Raw genomic sequence first — 19,562 nt, 5'->3', positions numbered from 1 at the left:
CCGCCCCCAAGCAGCTCAGGATCCCTGGGCTTTGGCTTCTTCACAGCTTGAAGTAGATAAATTTTGGAGAATATGCACTTGTACTTAACAGTTGCCATGTTCCTGCTTATTAATACGTGCTGTTTGGTTGTATTTTGAGATGGGGTGGACTTAAAGCATAGGCTAGCTCTTCTACTGGGTTCTAAAGCTGCCTTCAGAAATGGCATTAAACCAGAGTATTACACTCCAGGCTTCTTCTTTGTATGTTTCCTTTTTGTTTTCCCAGACAAGAGTCTCCTGTAACCCCGCTGGCCTCAGACTCACTATGTAACCAGGATAACCTTGATCTTCTGATCTTCCTACTTCCTCCCAGGTGCTGGGATTGCAGGCATGTGGTCACTGTGACAGATTTCATAATGTGCTGAGCCCCCAGCACAGAGCATCATGCAGGCTAAACACACATTCTGCTTACTGACCTACACCCCCAGCTCTCCTTTGTATATTTCTGATCATTCTTTAATCCCAAGCAGATGTGTAGAGTCGCCTATGCTGAAACGATTATTGCCATTACCAGACACGTAGGCTGTCATTTGATGTCTTCATTCCCTGAGAGAAAACTTCTTTTCTGTATTTATGAACTTTATTGTTGAGAATCACTGTCAACCTTTCTGCCAAATTAAAGACACTTGTGTCTCTGTTTCCACGGATGTTAGTCTAGAGTGAGTTCTTTGTCCTTTGACCTGCCAGTGTTGGTCTTCCATCCCAGGTCTGATCATGTCCTGGCCAACAGCAGACACTGATGCTCAGTTTAAGTGGCCTGCTTTGATACCGAAGAGATGGTTTGTCTTTTCAGAGCAGGGAAGCCTGCCTTTCGTTTTCCGTAAGCAGCCAGGCAGGTCACCAAGTGTTCAAGGGTAGTCATGGTACAGGGTGGTAGTACGGAGTGCAGGCATGTGAACAGTGTTGACCAGATTCAGTACAATTCAGACCCTAAACATGAAAGGGCAGACAACACTGCACAGCTTCCCTGAAGGCCCTGACATGTTGGGTGTGTAGGAAGGTCCACCCTTTACTTTGTTAGCAAGGAAAGCTGCTGACTGTGGCCTTGCTTGTGTTTCCTCATCTCATGAGCATCTGCTGCTGTGCTCACCCCGGCATCTGGAGGATTAGGTGTTCATGCAGTCTGAAAGTGCACTGGGGGATCCAGAGTGCTCACACACACACACACCCCAGCCTTCACCAAGAACATAACGTGTTCCTTGCGTTCCTTGTGCTGGGAGCTCTGCAGGCTGCAGCCATGGCTGGCCAGGTGCTCCATTAACCTTTTTCATAGATCTTTAGCCCATATCACCATGGACAGTAGCTAAACAATACATGGCTTGAGTACCTGTTTACCCGCGGGGGCATGCTGAAAGGCATTCAAAATATGGTTAGAACGTGTGCAGAAGACTTCTGCCTTTCTGATGGACAGTTCTTGCCCCAGAAGGGCAGCTTCAGTTGTTTTGATTGCCGTTGCTAAGAACATAGTAACATCCCTGTAAGGGTGTGCAGGCGCCAGGATGCCTGTTGGTGCTTCATAGCTACTTCCTGTGGTTTTCCTTGTTCATGGATTATTGAAGTTTTACAAGTAATAATTGTTCAAGTTGAGGATTGGAAACAGGTGTCCCTTGTGTGTTCCCGACAAACTCCAGAACCTATTGCGCTGAGCCGAGTTACCGCTCAGCAGGTTGTAGGAAGGAGGGGAGGAAATATTGCCACTTTTCGGAGCTCTGGGCCTTTTTCAAGCTGATGTTGGTCTGCTTTCGGGATTGTTGCTAGCTAAGCCTTTTGTGCGCCTTAACCATGGGAGGCAAGACTCTGGAGGAGAAACGGGTTGGTTGGTTTTTGTCTTGTTTAAAGACATTTATTCTGGCCGGGCGGTGACCCCCACACTCACCACACCCCTCTTGGACTTGGGCTGTCACTTTCACTGTACGTCCTTAATTTACTTTCATTTATTCATTTGAAGCCCAGGCTGGCCTTGAAACTTGCTGTGTAGCAAGGAGGCAGAACTCCACCACCACCACCACCATGATTGCTTCCATCAAAAACACTTGAACTTTTCTGGCCAAGTGGTGGTGGTGCATGCCTTTAATCCCAGCACTCGGGAGGCAGAGGCAGGCAGATCTCTGTGAGTTCGAGACCAGCCTGGTCTATAAGAGCTAGTTCCAGGACAGGCTCCAAAGCCACAGAGAAACCCTGTCTCGAAAAATCAAAAAAAAAAAAATTTATTCTTTACAGAATAATATTCTTTACAGTGCTCTGTCTGCATGTAGACCTGCAGACCAGAAGAGGGCACCAGATCTCATTACAGTCGGTTGAAAGTCGCTATGTGGTTGCTGGGAATTGAACTTTGGACCTTTGGAAGAACAGCACCACTCTTAACTGCTAAACCAGCCCTCCAGCCCTGGTTGGTTGGTTTTGAGACAGGGTTTTTCTGTGTATCCCCAGCTGTCCTGGAAGTTTCTACCTCCAAGGTGCTGGGATTAAAGGCTTGAGGCACTTTTCCCAGCCTTTGTTTTAATTTTTTTTTACTCAGGGACCTAACTAGGTAGCACAGCCTAGCCTTGAACTTGTGGTCCAGCTTTAGCCTCCCCAGTGTTGGGACTATGGTATGGGCTACCATTTCCTGCTTGTATTGACACCCCCCCTTCCCCCCCCTTTTTTTTTTGGTGGTGGTCTGGACAGGGACTTAGTTCGCTAGGCTGACCTAAAACTATGTAGGCAGTGATGATCTTCTGATCTTCCGGTCTGTAAGGAGTCCAGGTGTACATTGACACAGCTGGTCTTAGTGGTGCTCTGGACTGACCCCAGGGCCTCATACGTTCTAGGCAAGCACTCTCAACTGAGCTGCATCCTTGGGCCCGTGTAACTCTTTGTATCATCTGCTCCCTCCCCCGGAACATACACAGTGAAAGAAACTTCCTGCATTGGCTTGGCTAGCACCTCAGGGGCAGCCAGAGTCTGTCATTAAAATCGCTGTTGGGCATAGAGGATCCAGCCCTGCAGCAGCAACTGTTGAGGCTGCTGGGTTCCAGATATAGGCTATGCTGCCAGGCCAGGCAAGCTCTGGGCCACAGGAAATGGGGACATACTCCAGGCAAGCCACTGCCTGGGTTGGACCATGGCCGGCTGGCACACTGGCCTCTGCACACTTGTATCTGGGTGTTCCTGCCTCTGCCACTCCTGTTTTGTAACCAAGGGAACCAGCTCCTTTTATGATCCTGGACAAGAGTGTTCCCAGTTGAACATACGGAAGTTGTGTAGACATTGTCAAACATTCTTCCTGCTGGGTAGAAGGAGAAAGTGGGGCCTCCTGGCAGGTCCAGCAGTGTTCCCACACTCCGCTCATCGGCTCCCTGGAGGATCCTCCAGGTGTGCCTTTGGAAAGTTGCCAACCAGGGCTGACTGAGGGCTTAGCAGTCCCAGAGTTGCTTCTGGATAGTTTATGTGTGAAGGCTTTGCAGCAGCAGTGTCTTATCCCTCCAGAGCCCGTTGCTTGTTACCCAGATGAAAGAGGCCCTGGATGTCCTCCTCGCTTGTTAGATTCTAGAACTAGAGTGTACTGTTCTACTGGGATTCGGACTTAAGGTTGAAATGCCTGTCCCTAAAACCATCTCCGAGAAAGCTGTCCCAGTTTTGGGCTGGCTCAGGCCGCTGCCACCAGAACGTGGTCATCTTCCTTGCCAGCCCTGGCCATAGCATTCTCAGGGTCCACCAGATTTTCTCCAATAGGCACCTCAGTCTTAAGAGAGCTGGGTTGGGCCAACATCCCTTCTGAAGATTCATTACCTAGCCCCTAGGCCTCTGCACAGCATGCCTGGGGGATGCCTAGCATGCGTGTTTCCTAGATGCAAGCCCTATGGGAAGTCCCTGCCTTGCTTTTCTTCCCTTTGTCAGAGCTAGCAGAGGTGTCTTTCCCAAGGGACGTCATTTCTGTTTTAGAACACACGCACATGCACACACACTATTGAGAAAGCGCAGATGTGGCATATATATTTCCATTCTCAGCCTCAGATGTCAAAGCATTTGAAGCCATCTTAGTGAATGCAAGGTGGTAGCAAGGTTGGAGCATATTCAGTGAGGAAAAGAAAGCTAGTGCCTAGAGCAGCCATGTGTGAGCGGTCAGTGCTGAGCGGTTTGGATTGAAATAGGCCAGAGAAAGCAAAGCTCCAGGGCCTTTGTCCAATCTTCAGTCCATGCCAGGCTGTGCACCCAGCCCCCTTCATAGGCACGTGTTGTCTCCTCCCCAGGGCCTCTGGCCATCTCAGAATGGTGCCCTCCAAGAACCACAAGAGATTATAAGCCATAGAAGAGGCTTTCTGCAAAGAGGAACTGGCTGTAATTGAAAAGCTCCTTGATTCTAAAGAAACAGTCCTGGGACATAAAAGCCTTCATTCTCTCCTTAGCCAGTGTCAGGCATGTTCAGTTTCCCCGTGCAAGTAAGTACCATGGCCCTGGAGCTTTTAATCTGTGTGTCCAGAGAGCATGGAAGGACAAAGGCCCACGACAGTACAGCTGGGCTTTTTGATCCACACAAGATTTCTTTTTCTGTTTCTGGAGTCTCAATAGACGCCTGAGGGGAAGACCCTCCTCTACCTGAGTTCTGGGCTTACTGTCCTCCTGCCATCCCTGCTTTGTGTGGTGCTGGGGATTGCACCTAAACACTCTACCAATTGAGCTATATCCTCACCTAGTGCTCTACCCCCTAACTATGTGCAAGGCCCTAGTTTTGTTCTGTTTTAAATTGGACGTGGTGGCTCATACATTTAATCCCAGCACTTGGAAAACAGAGGCAGATGGATCTCTGAGTTCAAGACCAGTCTGATCTACACAGAGAATTCCAGGACATCTAGAGCTACATAATAGATAGAGCCTGTCTCCTGCTATCCCCACTCCCATCCCCAGAAAAAAAATTGAGACAGGGTCTTGCTAAGTTGTCCAGGGAATTTATAAATTCTGAGTAGTTTGGGCAGGCTTTGAACTTGGGATCTTCCTGTCTCCTGGAGAGTTGGGATTTCATCAGCTGCAGCTCCCTGGTATATTTCTACCCCCCAACCCCCACCCCCGCTGTCTGCTTTTCCCTTGGGCCCAGATGGGACACTTCAGTCTTCAGTCTAATAAGCTGCCTGGAGCAGGCTGTTGTCCATCCGTCTGTCTGCAGGGCCTTTGTCGGGCTCCAGGTGCTGAACCACGTACTCACACAGCTGGGAGGGAAGAGGCCGCAGTTGGGAAAGGAGTTAGGAAGCAGGAAGAGGCACAGGGATTGTGCTTAAACTGAATTCAACATTCTGCTCTGCCGTGTACAAAAAGCCAAAGGATGCCTAGGAGAACCCTGGAATTTGGACTTCTGAGATGGGTGAAGCTCGTCCATCACACTCTGACCAGAAGGTATGTAGGCACTTGGGTGTTCTTTCCCAGTTAGTACTGGGTCCACGAAGATTATCACTGCCAGAGACAGTTGCCACCACACGTCAGAGTCCATCCCAAAGAGGCCCTGGAATAGCCTCATTTAATTTCTTTCCTCTTTTTCTAGCTTTGACTCCTAGAGTATTTATAGAAAGTCAAAGGGACTGCCAGGGTGTTCTCTAGGAGCCTTCCCAGTGCTTCAGCTGCCTGTGGTACCCGTGTTGTCCGGGGCCACTACACCAGCAGCATTGACTCTCGGGAAAAGCTGGAAACCAGTCTCCAGCTGCTCGGCAGTCTGACTGTTCCAGTGTGGTGCTGGGCTGTGGCCTCCACCCCACTCACACTGCTGGGAGAGCATGCCCACTGCTCCTCAACCTTTTTCCCATGGGGGAGGGGGCATTAGAGATTTCCCCTAATCTCTCTTGAGGAGAGTAAGGTCTCTGGGGGTCTGAAGTCTGGCCAAGTCCTACAGCAGCTGCTGTAATGGTTGCCAAAGACCCAGATCATTTTCTTAATGAAACGCACGCAGTCCCTGTGGCTCAGGAAGTAAGAGTGGGAGTGGAAGGTAGGTGCTTAAGAAACATGAAATCAGAACTTAAGTCGTTTCTCCTAAGTCCTACCATGACCTTAGACATAGACAGCCCCAAATATAACAGGATGAACAAGATGGAAGTTCTCTCTCCCACCCTTGCGGCCTCAGTTTCCCCAGTTAGAACAATGGGTGAGACCCAGAGATAGTCAAGGTCGGCTCCGATGTTCTGTGACTTGGTCAGGATCTTACATCTATCTGGAAGGCTCTGGCAGAGGTCTGCACCTATACAGTCAGTGTCTGCCCCTGACCTCGGGAAGAGGGGTGTGTTCGCCAGCAGCAGCTAGAGTTGGTGGGCAGGCCCAGGAGCCCATCCTGTTGTCAGCTTGCTAGGTGACCTTGGGCAGGTTTCTTAAGGGGTTCTCCGAGGTCACTCTGACTAGATGTAGGGTTTGCTCTTGGTCCTCTTGCTGCCTTCCCTCCAGTCCTAGCCTAAGGTGGGGTAGAGAAGAACCCAAAGAGACGCAGGGAGTCACTGACTAGTGGATCTCTCTCTACTCCTGCCCCAGCGTCTCCCGTGGAAGAGTGTCGTGACCCCCGCCCCCCAACTCTCCAATCGCCCTGAAGTTGTCCGTCAGAGCCCCCAGCACTGCCGCTGTCTGGCTGTGCAGTCCTGAGCTTGTCTCTACGCCTCTCTGGGCCCTAGTTTCCCTACCTGTTAGACAGGGGGCACGCAGCAGGGGTGGCCTCCCTGCCGCTCCCGCGCCTGGGGCTCAGGCTCCGCAGTGAGGGGGGGGGGGAGCGGCGCCGGGAAGGAGCGATCTGCGGTCACGTGACGTCCCCCTCCCCGAACTGCGGCGGCGGCGGTGGCGGCGGTGGTGGTGAGCGCGTCCCGGCAGAGCTGCAGCAGCAGCTGAGGGCACCGGAGTGCCGAGCCCAGGACGCCCCGGCCCAGGCCCCCGGTGAGTGCCGGCTTGGTGTAGGAGATCCGGGCGGGGAGGGGCGCGGCCAGGCTAGATGGCGGCGTGGCTGGGCGGGCGAGGGGGGGACCCCCGCGGGCACCAGCCATGACGCGGGCAGACTCGGGTTCCACCCTTAGGTTTCCTGAGTCCTAGGCTCCATAACCCTTGTCACCCTCGGGAGGGAACGGGGGAGAAGTGGGCGCACTGGGGAGAGGCCAGCCTGGCATCCCCAAGGGGAGGTACTCTGTTCCTCTGACCAGGAAAGTGGGGGTCCTGTGGCCATCGCCCTGGGCCTTGATGTCCTTGCATCTCCAGATACATAATTCATCCCTACCCACCACCGAGCCGGGCACTGGCGTCACGAAGTCCTTGTTGCCACCCCTGGCTCGGTTGGCTCTGAGGGTTGGTGGTTGAATCCACTGGCAGTCACCACTGTGCCCTGCAGGCCCTTTGGGAGCCCTGTGATGTGACAGCTTCCTGAAGAAATCTTGGGTCCTCCCCCCTCTGTGTGTATGTCTGTCTGACCGACCCCTTTATCCGTCCCTCTCCAATGCTTGACCTTGCGGGTGGCTGTCAGAGCATAGGCCTGAGGTGGGGTTAGGAGGCACATCCCACCCCTTCCTCACATGGTATATTGGCATTTATGTCTGTCCTTCAGTCCCTTCCTTGCCAAAGTCAGAGGGCCAGACACCTATTGGCCTGCAGGAGAGATGGGGAGAGAATCCTGCCAGGTATGAAGCAGGAGCAAGGCCAAGAGGAAGTAGGGGTGAGATTGTACCTTTTCCTGTCCAAGGGAGCTAACTGCATGTGTGCAACCCCACCAATCCAGGGCCGCCTAGAGATGGTTCGGGGGGGGGGGGGGTTAGAAGTTGCTCAGAATAGCGCTGATGGGTGTCTAGGTGAGCTCAGAACCCCTAGGGCGGCAGGAACAGGTTGTGTTCAGACCCCTGCCCCATGGGGTTCCCCTTTGGAACCTCAGCCTGAATCCAGAGCCCCCTGGCAGTGGAAAGACCTGGGCAGTGAGTGGGTATGCACAGGATTCTGAGGTGATGATTAACCTGCAGCGTGAGTACCTGCCCTGTCCACCTTTTCTGACTACAGCAGCCTTTCACGGCAGGATGAGGCCTCCGTGGCACAGGTGGGGAAACAGGCCTGGCCAGGCTGAGCAGACTGTGTGTGGCCCTGAGTTACCTGGTGCTAGGGCTGCAATCAGATTTTTTTTTAAATCTTTTTGAGATAGGGTCTCACTATGTAACCCTGGATGGCCTGGAACTTGATATGGTAGACTAGGTTGGTCTTGAACAGAGATCTGTCTGATTCTGCCTCCTGGGTGCTAGGAGTAAAAGTGTGCACCAACACACCTGGCTACAGTTAGAATTCTCCTGGTGGAGATTCGGCCAAGTGGAGGGCTCACCATGGGCTGTGGCCCTTTGCTACCTGTGTGGAGGGGAAGGGAGGGGAGGTACCTCTGGGTGGAGCTGGGTGAGACGGTGAGGTCTAGAATCTGTACTGGCAGTGATGCCCCTTCCCATGGCTATAATGTTCCCTACCAGGCTTTGACCAGCTCATTACTTCATTTGAGAAAAGCCCCCCCCCTTCTCCTAAGATATTGGCCTAGCATGGTCTTAGGAGCTTCTTGCTGCTCTAGACCTTACCCTAGGGCACAGGTAAGCACAGGGCACAGCAGGGTCCTTTCTCTGGCCTGTTGGGGTGCAGCAAGCAAACCCCTAGCCCCACACCAGGGTCTGCACAGGTAGGGAGTAAAGGAGGCCTGAGAGCCTTGCCTTCTGCTCCTGTCCCTAACCTGCTGTCATGTTTCAGAACACAGAGACCCTTCAAGGACTCCTGAGGCCGGTCAGTCTTCCATGCCCCCTGGCTGTCTTCAAGGCCTTTGTTCCCGCTGTCAGACTACTGAGTAGCCACATCTGCTGGGCAAACAACCCCACGCCCTGCATAGCCAGACCCAAACACAAACACAGTTTGACTCACAGATACCTTAAGACCTAGACTCAGGAACACACAGACACCCTCTACCCTGGGTGACCCTACCCACAAAAGACACGCCACCCCAACAGATGCCACCTCTGTGACTAAGGGGAGGCTTCTTGAAGCCTTCATCTCAGGGGCTTTTCTACCTCAGTGGCCTCCCGTGTGCTGCCAGGACGCCCGAACCTGCACGAGAGACGAACACGTGGAGGCCCCGTGCCCTTAAAAGTGAACCTGGCAGACATGCTCAGGCGCCCACATGGATACATGCTTGCACGCGTGCCTGGCATCAGCTTCCTGTGCGTGGGATGTAACTGCCTTGTCACCCTTGGAGGGTGGCAGTGGCCCCTCTGAACATCCCGCTCCCCAACCAGCCCTTAGCTTAGTCCCCCTTTGTGCTCTCTCTGAACCCAGTTAGGGATGGAAGGACAGCCTTTGAAACTGTGCCATGTTTGCTCCTCCATCACCTGCCCCTGTTCTCACCCTGCACTTACCCAAAGGACTGTTTGAGAGTCTCTCCCCTTGCCTGGCCTTGAGGGTGCCAATCTGATCCTCAGGTCTCTCCTGAGACCACAAAGGACCCAGCACAGGCTTTGGAACAGCCACAGCCCCTGCTTCCCTTTCTTCTGCTGCCTTATCAGGTGCCTGGCCAAGTTCTGTTTTCTGCTTTGAACAGCCCGCCACCCCCCGAGGAGGGCTAGGGGGCCAGCTGGTGTGAATGCAGGAGATCCTTGGATACCTCTGCTCCACCTTTTTCCAAGGCAGAGCAAATGCTAGGCTGAGCCCTGGCATCCTGGCACCCTGGCCGAGCTTCTTAGAGGTTGGCATTGCTGGGAAGCTACTACTGAAAGGTGTTTGTGTAGGCTGAGGTGAGGCCTCCCGGGCAGGCAGATGGCGGGTTAGGGGCGATGAGGGGCTGTGGGTTCCATCAGACCTCTGAGAGTGCTGATCCTCGGCCCAAGCTTTGGCCCTTCCTTTAGCTGGGGGTGTAGCCAGGCAAATCATTTCCCCTCTCTGGACCCAACCCAGGTTCTGGGAAACAGCTTGGTCCAGCTGGGTAGTGAGTTGGGTCAGAGGTGTGAAGAGGCAGCCCCCTTGCCAATGAGCAAGGCTCAGCTGGGCAGTGTGATTGTGAGAGGACCCAGGTTGGGGACTTTCTATGGGTCAGAAGCTCTAGGTCTAGCCTAGGCTACCATGGACTTTGGATTTCAGAGGCAGCCATCCTGGGATCAGGCCGAGGCAGAGGGGGCCCCGAGGGCAGGACCCACAGTAGTAGCGTCCTTTTGCAGCGCGGATGTTCTTAGCCTTCATGACAGGCTCTATTTTTAGGGCTGAAGACTGACGTTTGGCAAGAAGGTGATTCAGAAAAGAGGCAAGGAGAGGAATCTGAAAGGTGCTGGTAGGGAGGCACCCCAAAACAGAGAGGATCCCATTTGGATCCTTTATACTGGAAAACAAGACCTCCAGTCTGCCTGCTGTGTCCCAGCACAGGGTAGAGGCCCTGCTACCCACTTGGCAAGTGCTCGTTGAGCATCTAGTACACACACGGGGGCCGGGAGGACTGGGGACAGAGGTGAGCTGGGAGTGGCAGTCACTGTGGGTTTTGTACTGTGCTTGTTGCCTGCAGAGAGATGAGGTTCAGGGTGCCTTGACTACTCTACCAGCATGAGGTCACGCTCCTGTCGGGGTGAGCAGACCCGAGTCTGTGTTTCTGAATCGGGACCAGTTGCATGGTTTGGGGGCATTTCCCTCCGTCTTCCTGAGGTTCTGTTTCTTTATCTGTGAAGCAGGGACTGTGGATTGTTTTGCTTTTTTTAAGTATTAAAAAGATTAACATAGGTGATCGTGTACAGCTTTAATATCAGCGCTTGGGAAATCAGGACAGGTGGATCTCTAGGAGTTTGAAGCCAGCATGGTCTACATAGCAAGTTCAAGACCAGCCAGAACTGGGTGGAGAGACCATATCCAAAAACAAAACCCCACTAAAATAAATCAAGACTCTGGATAGGAGTCATCAAGAATCTAAATCCAATCGGAGCTGGCTCAGTAGTGAACCCACTGGGAGGGCAAAGTCAGGAGGAACTTGAGTTCAAGGCCAGCCTGGGCTACATATGGAGATTATAACTAAAACAACCAAATAATGAAAAATGCTGGACCTGGTGGCCCAGGCCTGAAATCCCAGCTATCTGGAGCTTGGGTGGGTGGGAGGAGTGGAAATTCAAGACCTGTCTGGAGTAGAGAGTGAGTTAAAGGGCAGCCTGCGCAGCTTAGTGAAACCCTGTCTCCAGATAAAAAGCTGGGCTATGGCTCAGGGGTAGAGCGCTTGCCTAGCACCTGCAGGGCCAAGCTCCAGGCTGGTGAGGGTCATCCGCGAGCAAAGAATTCAAGTCGGAGCTCTGCTGTGTGGCTTTGGGCAAGTCATCTTCCTTTTGAAACTCAGAGTTCTCCCCAACACAGGAGTGTTGAGCTTCTGTCTGCTTTCCTCTTGCGGGCGTAGTAAGGATGTCGGCACAATCCCTGGGAACCACTTTGGATAAATAGGGCTGGGCTCAGAGGCAAACACTCAAATGTACAGAGGAACAAACCCCAGGAAAGCCTGGAGAAAATTCTCTCTTAAAAACACTTTGCAGTGTTCACTTTCCTGCCTTCTCCTCACTTTCCTTTTTAAAAAGACATTTGTTTATTAGCTTATTTACATGTGTATGCGTGTAGGCATGACATAGCACACATGTGGAGATCAAAGGACACTTTGCAGGAGTCAGTTCCCTCCACCCACCATGTGGGTCCCAGGAATCAAACTCAGGTTGTCAGACTTGGCAGCAAGCCATCTCACCAGCCCTTCCTTCCTTCCTTCCTTCCTTCCTTCCTTCCTTCCTTCCTTCCCTCCCTCCTTCCTTCCTTCCTTCCTTCCCTTCCTCCCTTCCCTCCCTTCCCCCTCCCCTCCCCTCCCCTCTCCTCTCCTTTCCTTTCCTTTTCTTGTTTTTGTGATAAGTTCTCACTACGTAGCCCACACTGGCCTTGAACTCATGGCAATCCTCCTCTCTCAGCCTCCCAAGTGCAAGGGGTTTCAGGCATGCATCGCTATATCCAGCTCAAACTTTATAGTTAAAAAAAAAAGAAGCCTTTCTGTCAGTGTTTGGGGTAGCGGAATTTTTTTTTCTCCCATGACATCACATTTTCAAGGCAATTGGCACTTGGGCAATTTTTCCTCCTGAGGGGTCAGGGCCTGGCACATGGGTAGGTGTTAGTACATGGTAACCTTGGTGTCAAGAGAATTCCGAGTTGCATGGTGAGAGGGTCGAAGGCAAGGCTGATGGTGTGACCAGCTAGGGGCAAGGTTGGGGACTTTGGATGGGGCGACGAAGTGAGTTGCTTTATTAATGGCTTGTCTGCCAGCCTGAGGTCTCTGCATTGCCCCAAAGTCACTAAGGAGCCTGCTGGGCATTCAGCATACGGCCTCTGGATACATGGCCAGACTCAGTAGCCAGGGAAGAGGAAACAGCCTGATGCAGGCGCTGTCCTCCACTGGCTGGGCTGGGTGAGTACTGCCCAGCGCCTTCTCCCCTGGACCTCATCTTCCTCGAGTGCAGACAAGCACCACACTGTCTTTATCTCTGGAGCAAGTGAAGGGTGTTCAAGACAGCATTCCTGCCAAGAACCGCATAGCTGAGAGTGCATAGAAGGCTGGCACCTTGTCCCCCTGCCTCTGCCTTGTTAGTGGGGGGGCAATGAAGTAGGTTCTGAGTCTGATGTTAGGTCTGTGGCCTGGGAGAAGCCCGTGATGGCCACAGAGCTCCAGGAGCTAATGATGACTACACTGTTTGAACCCCAGGAGTGTTCCTCGCTTAGGGAACACCCTAAGGTGCTTCTGTAACTGCCTGTTCCTCAGGTGCCCTTGGGAATTTGGAGCTGGAGCTGTTGGCAAGGTGAACAAGGGACAGCAGGTGCAGATCAGACACCCAAGCCACCTCCTCAAGTCCACAGGAGCCACGTATTTGCAGAGGAAAAAGTGAGGCCGGACTGTGAGGTTCAGCCCTTTACCCCCGAGATCTGACTTGAATCTCTAAGGGACCAATTCCCCTGCCCAAGGTGCCCTCCTTGATTCAGGACTCCAGGGGCAGGTGGAGATCCTTAGTGGAGGGTGACCTTAGTGTCCCCTGACTGACCGCTTAGGACCAGAGCTTGATAGGGAGCCTCTGATTTCTTCATTCTCCAAAAGGGCCAAATCCTGACCTCAGGGTGTGCTAGGATGAGGTTTCCTGACATCCTTTCTCTGACCTTGGAAATCAGCAGAGAGGCTGCCTGTCCTCTCTGGTCAACTGCTGCAGGCCCTTGTGCCAGTCCTGGTGGCAGGCTAAGGATGTCGCAGGGCTACATTTAGGTGTGAGCAGACTTTGGCCTTGCCCGTTCACACCTACCTCCCGCTTTGTAGTCTGTTTCTCTGAGCTCTTAATTACCACTGGGAACAAAGCTTGGCCCTTAGGGCTGAGACCACACCCATCCCTGCCACCAGGCTTACAACTGGAAAGATGTAGGTAGCTGTCCCTAAAGATAGAGAAGCCTGGGACTTGCTCCCTGTTGCCCCAAATGTATACAGTCCTTCCCAGCAGGATGGGAACTGCATGGTAGCCTTTGGGATTCTGGGAGGATACGCTGAATGTGAACAGAGCAGCAGAACCCTGGAGGGGCATTAATTGAGCAGTTACTGTATGCTGTATGAGTTCTATGCTGATGCTTTCCATGGACCCATCCCATTGACTTCTCAGCAACTGTTATCAGCTCTGAGGGGCTCGGAGATGTTAAGCAGCCTCCAGAGGTCACCCAGTGGACTAAGATTTTAATCAGGGCTGTATAATAACCACTGTGGTGTACAGAGGAAGATAGGAGGGACAGGTGCTGATGAAGGGCAGGACTATCCCCCAGCAGCTCTAGGAAGTTTGCTCAGGCCATGGGAACAAGGCTGCTACCAGGACAGTGGCTTTCCCTATCAGTTCTGTCCCTCAGCCTGCCAGTGCCAACATGGAGAAAGTGGATGTCTCATGACAGGGAGGAAGGAGGGCCTCGCTGGCCACCTAAGGACCTTTCCCGATTCTTGCCCTGCCCCTATGTGGGCCTCTCAGAGCCAACCCTGTGCTAGTAGAAGTGATATTGCAGAGCCCTAAAACACGGTGCCTCAAGTGGAAAGGGATGGACCCAGAAACAGGGTCATGCGCATTCCCGCCAAGGCCCATCTCTCTGAACCTTAGTTTCTTCATGAGATGGAATAGCAGCTGCCACAAGAGTCATGGTGCCCCCGCCCCGGGCACAGGGAGGGCCACCCAGATGTGACTCAGTCCTACTAAGGCCATCATCTGTGAAATGAAGGGTCTAGACCCCATCGCGGGCTTCCCTGCAGTTCTTAGGCTGAGGATGGTGTGGGTTCCAGACTAGAGGCTCCTGCAGACAAAGGGGCCAGGATAGCCAGAGAGAACCCCTCACTCTCAGCCCCATTCCAGTCTGGGGTGCTGGGCCCCAGGGTTAGTCTGTGGGAGGTGGGACTAGGGGCTTCAGAGCTAGGTCTTGCAGGTTGAGAGGAGGGTCTCAGAGTCTGGACTACACTCTGCCCCTGTCCAAGAGGTCTTTGCCCACCATGTCCAGGGGCTGGACTACCTTGGCAAGCAGAGTGAGAACCCTTTTCGTAGACAGAGAAAAGGGCCCAGAGGGGAATGGGGTCGCTCCCAAGTTACTCTGTGAGCCAGTGTGGAGCTTGGCTCAGGGTCTGGGTCTCCTGGACAGGTCATAGCCATACCAGGACTGTCATTAACTATGTTAAACACCCATCTCAGTTTAACTCACTTGGCCTTTTTGTTTTTGAAGGGTCTCACTGTGTTGCCCAGAGTGGTCTGGTCTTACACTCATGGCAATTCTCCTGTCTCAGTCTCTTAAGTGCTGAGGTTACATGAACTGGCCACACATTTCTGTCGTGGCGGTTGACCTAGAATTTATAATCCTCCTGCCTCAGCTGTTCAAGTGCTGGGATTACAGGCATACATACCATGCCCGACTGTGTGTCCTTATTTATTGGTGCTTCCTGGGTTAGGGCTGAGAACTTTTGAGTTCTAAAGACAACCCCATGAGATACGTACAGTTACTGCCATTGCTGTCACCTGTTAAAAATCCCAGGCTTTGAAAGTTTATGAAAAGACCCGAAGTCACCAGTGGAGCAGGGGGATTCGAACACAGGCCTGACTCATTCCAAGCTCAAGCCGGCACTAGACCATGTGTGTCATGATAGGGATAAAACTGACTTTCTTCCTGTCCATCACTGGCCTAGGACACCATTAACACATTCCTTGAACACCTAGCAAGAGCTTAGCATGACCAGGCTGAGAGCCAGGGACTGGACAGTGAGGTGCAAGATCCAGACATCCATCCACTCTGCCTCATTTGTGATGGCTGCCTCTCTTCTGTCCCCAGTCAGCCTCAGACTGGCTTTTGCACCCTCTTGAGTGCCCATGGTGTACCTGACCTCCTCTTGTGAGAAATGGGGCAGGACCCAGCGGGTGCACCTGCTACCATGGGTATTAATAGCCACCCTGTACCAGCCTTTTGTGAACACCAGGCAGCGCCTCTGCTACCACTCAGCATCCGTCTCCAGTCATGGGAGCTGGGCCCCTGCTCTGAGTGGCTCTTGTGTCTATGTCCCTATCCACACAGTGAACCCTGCCCTGCCCTGCCCTGTGTCCAGGTTTTGCACCCAGGCTTTGTGGCTCTGCTTATAGAACTCTGTCTGGGCTAAGGTGGGGTATCTACCAAGCAGCTTGTATCTGTTAAACACCAACTCTGTGTCTTGCAAGGTTAAAGCCTGGACAAATGGAGAGACTGTGTTCCTCAGGAAGGGTGTGGAGCTCCAGCTGCATCCATTCCAGCCTGTGAAAACCAGAGCAGAATAGTGCTTTCTTTTAGAAGCCACAGTGACCATCTCAGGGAGTGTTTCCAGCCGTTCCCACCCCCAGGAGCCTGGGTTTCCTAACCTGTGGAATGGGCACAGCCATCCGACCTAACTTACAGGATGGCAAGCCTTGTTAGTGGGTAGCTACTGCTTTTCTGGTCATGAATGATGGGGACTGGGGTCTTGAGGAGCACCCGGGGAGCTGCCGCTAGCTTCAGTTTTCCCACCAGTTTTGGCAGATGAGCAGTTCTTGTATTATCTAGCTCCTGGGGTTGTTGTGGGGATCACAGAGGCCCCAGGGTGCGTAGGTGCAACTCAGCAATCCTCTCAGAGGAACGAAAGGCAGAAGGAACACGGTAGGCGGCAAAGCAGGTGCCACCATTGTGGCATGCAGGTGTGCCATTGTGGCCTGGAGAGGCACAGCCTAAGGGAAGGGCGAGGACAGACTGTGGGGCCGCCTCCGCATCAGGGGAGGAGGGAGAAGGTGTGTCACAGTGGGGTCTGGGACACTTTCTCTGAGGGTACAGTGTCTCCACTCTTTGTGAGAGTCCCTGGGGGCTGGGGCTGGGGCTGGGGTGCTGTCCCTGGTCCTGGAGTGCTGCCTGCTCTAGCATGCAATTTCATCGATAGCCAGATGAGGGCGCCAGGGACCGCCTCTGACTCCCCAGCTACATTCAGGACTATTCAGATAAAGTGCAGCCTTCGTTTCCAGATTTAACACGCCTAGATAATAAGCCTACCTGCTCAGCTCATTTCAGAAGCCACTGACATGTCACCATAAGGGAACCAAACGGTGCTCCACTTGCCTGGGTGAATGCCCTGGCATGACCACACTCCAAGAGTCACAGAAGTAACCAAACCCTTGGTATTTATGACAGAGACACTTTTCCATTTAACAGTGGAAAATCTTACTGCTGCACCTGACCTTCAGCTCTGGCTGGCTCCAGTAATTGAACCTCAGAAAATTTCATTATGGATTAAAGTCACATCAAAAAGATACTCACGGGGTTGGAGCTGTAGAAGACCAATTGCCTGGCTTACTCAAGGTCATGGGTTCTATCCAGTCTCTGCACCGCAAAGGAAAAAAAGCACAGATCAATACTGGTGTATGAAGCACTTAGGGGCTAGGCTGACTTACCAGACTGTACCCACACACAAGGCAGACCGTGTGTGTGTGTGTGTGTGTGTGTGTGTGTGCGTGTGCGTGCAGGAGTCTGCTTTGAGTGGGACTCTCCCTGAATAGCTCTTTGGGCTGCCACTCTCTGAATTGCTGTGGTGACTATCAGTAATTGCTAAATTAAAAACCACCTTCCTGTATTTCCCTAATGCTTCTCAGGGGCGGAGATATCCTCATTGAGAACCACAGCCAAGGTGGGAGCTTTGTGGTTCTGCCGAAGCTCACCGGGTTCTAGACTGGCCGGCTGTGTGGAAGGGAATGGCAGATGAGCCAGCAGAGTCCAGAATAGAGTTTTAGCCAGCTACCCTGAAAGGGAAGGGGCAGGGAAGGCCACACATACACTTAGCAGAGACAGTAAAACGGGGAGGCTAAAGGGGTCCCTGCTGTACCACAGTACAGTGGCTTTTCCCTCCCCTCTGCACTCTCCTCGGGGATACCATGCTTGGGTGCACACATCTCTGACTCACAAAAGGCCATTCTCTTTATCTCATGTTTACCCAGCAGTTTGCTAGGTACCATGCAAGATGCATGTGTGTGCGTGTCTTATGCACACTGTATAATAAATGTAAGACAATCATAGTTAGAAGGTATGATCTCTGTGTGCACAGATCCGTGATCTTGTGCTTCTTGTGGGTGTGCAAACCTAGCCACAGTCAGTAGGTGAGCACACTGAGATTTGTGACTCAGGCGAGGAAACTTCATCTGACCTTTGCACGTGTGTGCACGTGTGAGCTGACATGCACATGTCATGGGGGCTGACTTTCACGGGAGCAGGTCTACATGTATTGTCTAGGTGCAAGTTAGACATCTGTCTGTATGCTCTGTATAAGTTCAAGTGCCCGTGAATCTGGGAAGCCTTGTGTACAGATGTGTACTCGGGTCCTGCAGGGAGTGTGTTATGTGAGTACTCAGCACCAGAACCAGGACAGCAGAGGCATCACCGGTAGCTGCTTGGGGAGGGTATGAGCTGAGCCACACCTCTTCCTTTCCCAGGGGATACCCCAACCCTGACACTGTAGAATTTAGATCACAGATCCTGGGACTGGGTGGCTGTAACCAGGCTAGAAGGATGAAGGTGCTTCATGGCTGGTGAAATTCTTTCTGGGCAAGTGTACTTTGCTACTATTGGGCTTTTAGCCTGGTAAAAAAAGAGATTGATTAACACATGAACAAACCTGAGCCCTGGGAGGAACCAGATTCTAGCCAAGCCACTCAGGAGCTGCCAAGACCAGGGCAGGGAGCCCAGGCCTGCCATGTCTCCTGTCCAGGAGGCCCCGAGCATATTCCTGCAGGGCAGGAAGCCCAGATCCACCATGTCTCCTGCCCAGGAGGCCCTGAGCATATCCCTGCAGGGCAGGGAGCCCAGATCCACCATGTCTCCTGCCCAGGAGGCCCTGAACATATTTCTGAATGGGAATAACTATAACTTGAGAGGGAAGGAAGTGGTTGGGGACTCTGGCAAGAGCCCATGAGTAGCATGTGGAACCCCGCCTGGGATCTTCCCAGGGCTTGCCCATCGCTCTATCCTCCGGCCCTGCAGATGGCTGGCTAAGGAGTGCTGCAGGCAGGTGGGCAGGACTCTCAGAGTTCAGCCTGGGGTGAGCTTGGGGAAGGAGCTGTTCTCCACCCCCGCACCTTCCCTTCTTCATCACGTTTGACGTGTGTTCCATTAACTTGGGTACAGATTCAGGAGGCCTAGGAGAGGAGGTTTCTTCTCAGAAGGAGGCTAACCCCAGAGGACACCCCAGCTCCATTTTCCTACTAAGACAGGATTTCACACAGCTGAGGACGACCTTGATTTCCTGATGCTCCTGCCTCCACCTCTCTAGCACTGAGATCAGAGGTGTGTGCCACCACACTTGATTCTAGTATTTGTTTGTTTATTGAGACAGGATCTTACTATGCAGTGTTGGCTGGCCTGGAATTGGCCCTGTAGGCCAGGTTGACCTAGAACTCACAGAGATTCACCAGCCTCTGCCTCTTGAGTCCTGAGATTAAAGGCATGCACACCACGAGAGGGCCTGATGCCTGGTTTCATTTAGTGCAGGAGGGTTAACCCAGGGTTTCATGCATGCTAGGGCGAGCACTCTGCCAACTGAGTGCTATCCCCACCTGTAGCTTCTTTTTCTAGTCCCCAAGGAACGGGGGGGACTCCTATAGGTGCAGCCATCATTCCCCAGTGCCGGCCTGCAAACACCACTCCCTGTCACAGTGGTCTGTGGTAGTCGGTATGGCTCTCTTATCATGCTGTCTCTGTGTGTCTGTCTTGGAATCTGTCCTGTATACTCACAGATTTCTCTCATTCTTCAACACTATTTTTAAACTTTTTGTTTGTTTGTTTGTTTTGAGATAAGGTTTTGCTATTGAGCTATTAACTATTGAGCCTGTTGTGAAACTAGCTCTTGTAGACCAGGCTAGCCTTGAACTCACAGAGATCCGCCTCCCAGGTACTGGGATTAAAGGCGTGCACCACCACCGTCCAGTTAAACTTTGTTTTTATTTTATGTGTATGAGTATTTTGCCTGCATGTATGCAGGTACATATGCATGT

General features: G+C 52.5%; 1 protein-coding gene across 1 annotated transcript in view; it reads left to right on the top strand.

The window, feature by feature from the left end:
• Positions 1–6,895: 6,895 nt before the first annotated feature.
• LOC119816708 (RAP1 GTPase activating protein) overlaps positions 6,896–19,562 on the top strand; it is a 62,934-nt gene continuing 50,267 nt past the window's right edge. The window contains 1 exon segment of the mRNA XM_042055251.1: positions 6,896–6,918. The gene's annotated coding sequence lies outside the window, so the exon portion shown is untranslated.

This window comes from Arvicola amphibius, chromosome 6 (genome assembly GCF_903992535.2).
Source record: "Arvicola amphibius chromosome 6, mArvAmp1.2, whole genome shotgun sequence".
NCBI lineage: Eukaryota > Metazoa > Chordata > Mammalia > Rodentia > Cricetidae > Arvicola > Arvicola amphibius.
This window is presented reverse-complemented; position numbering and strand designations above follow the sequence as displayed.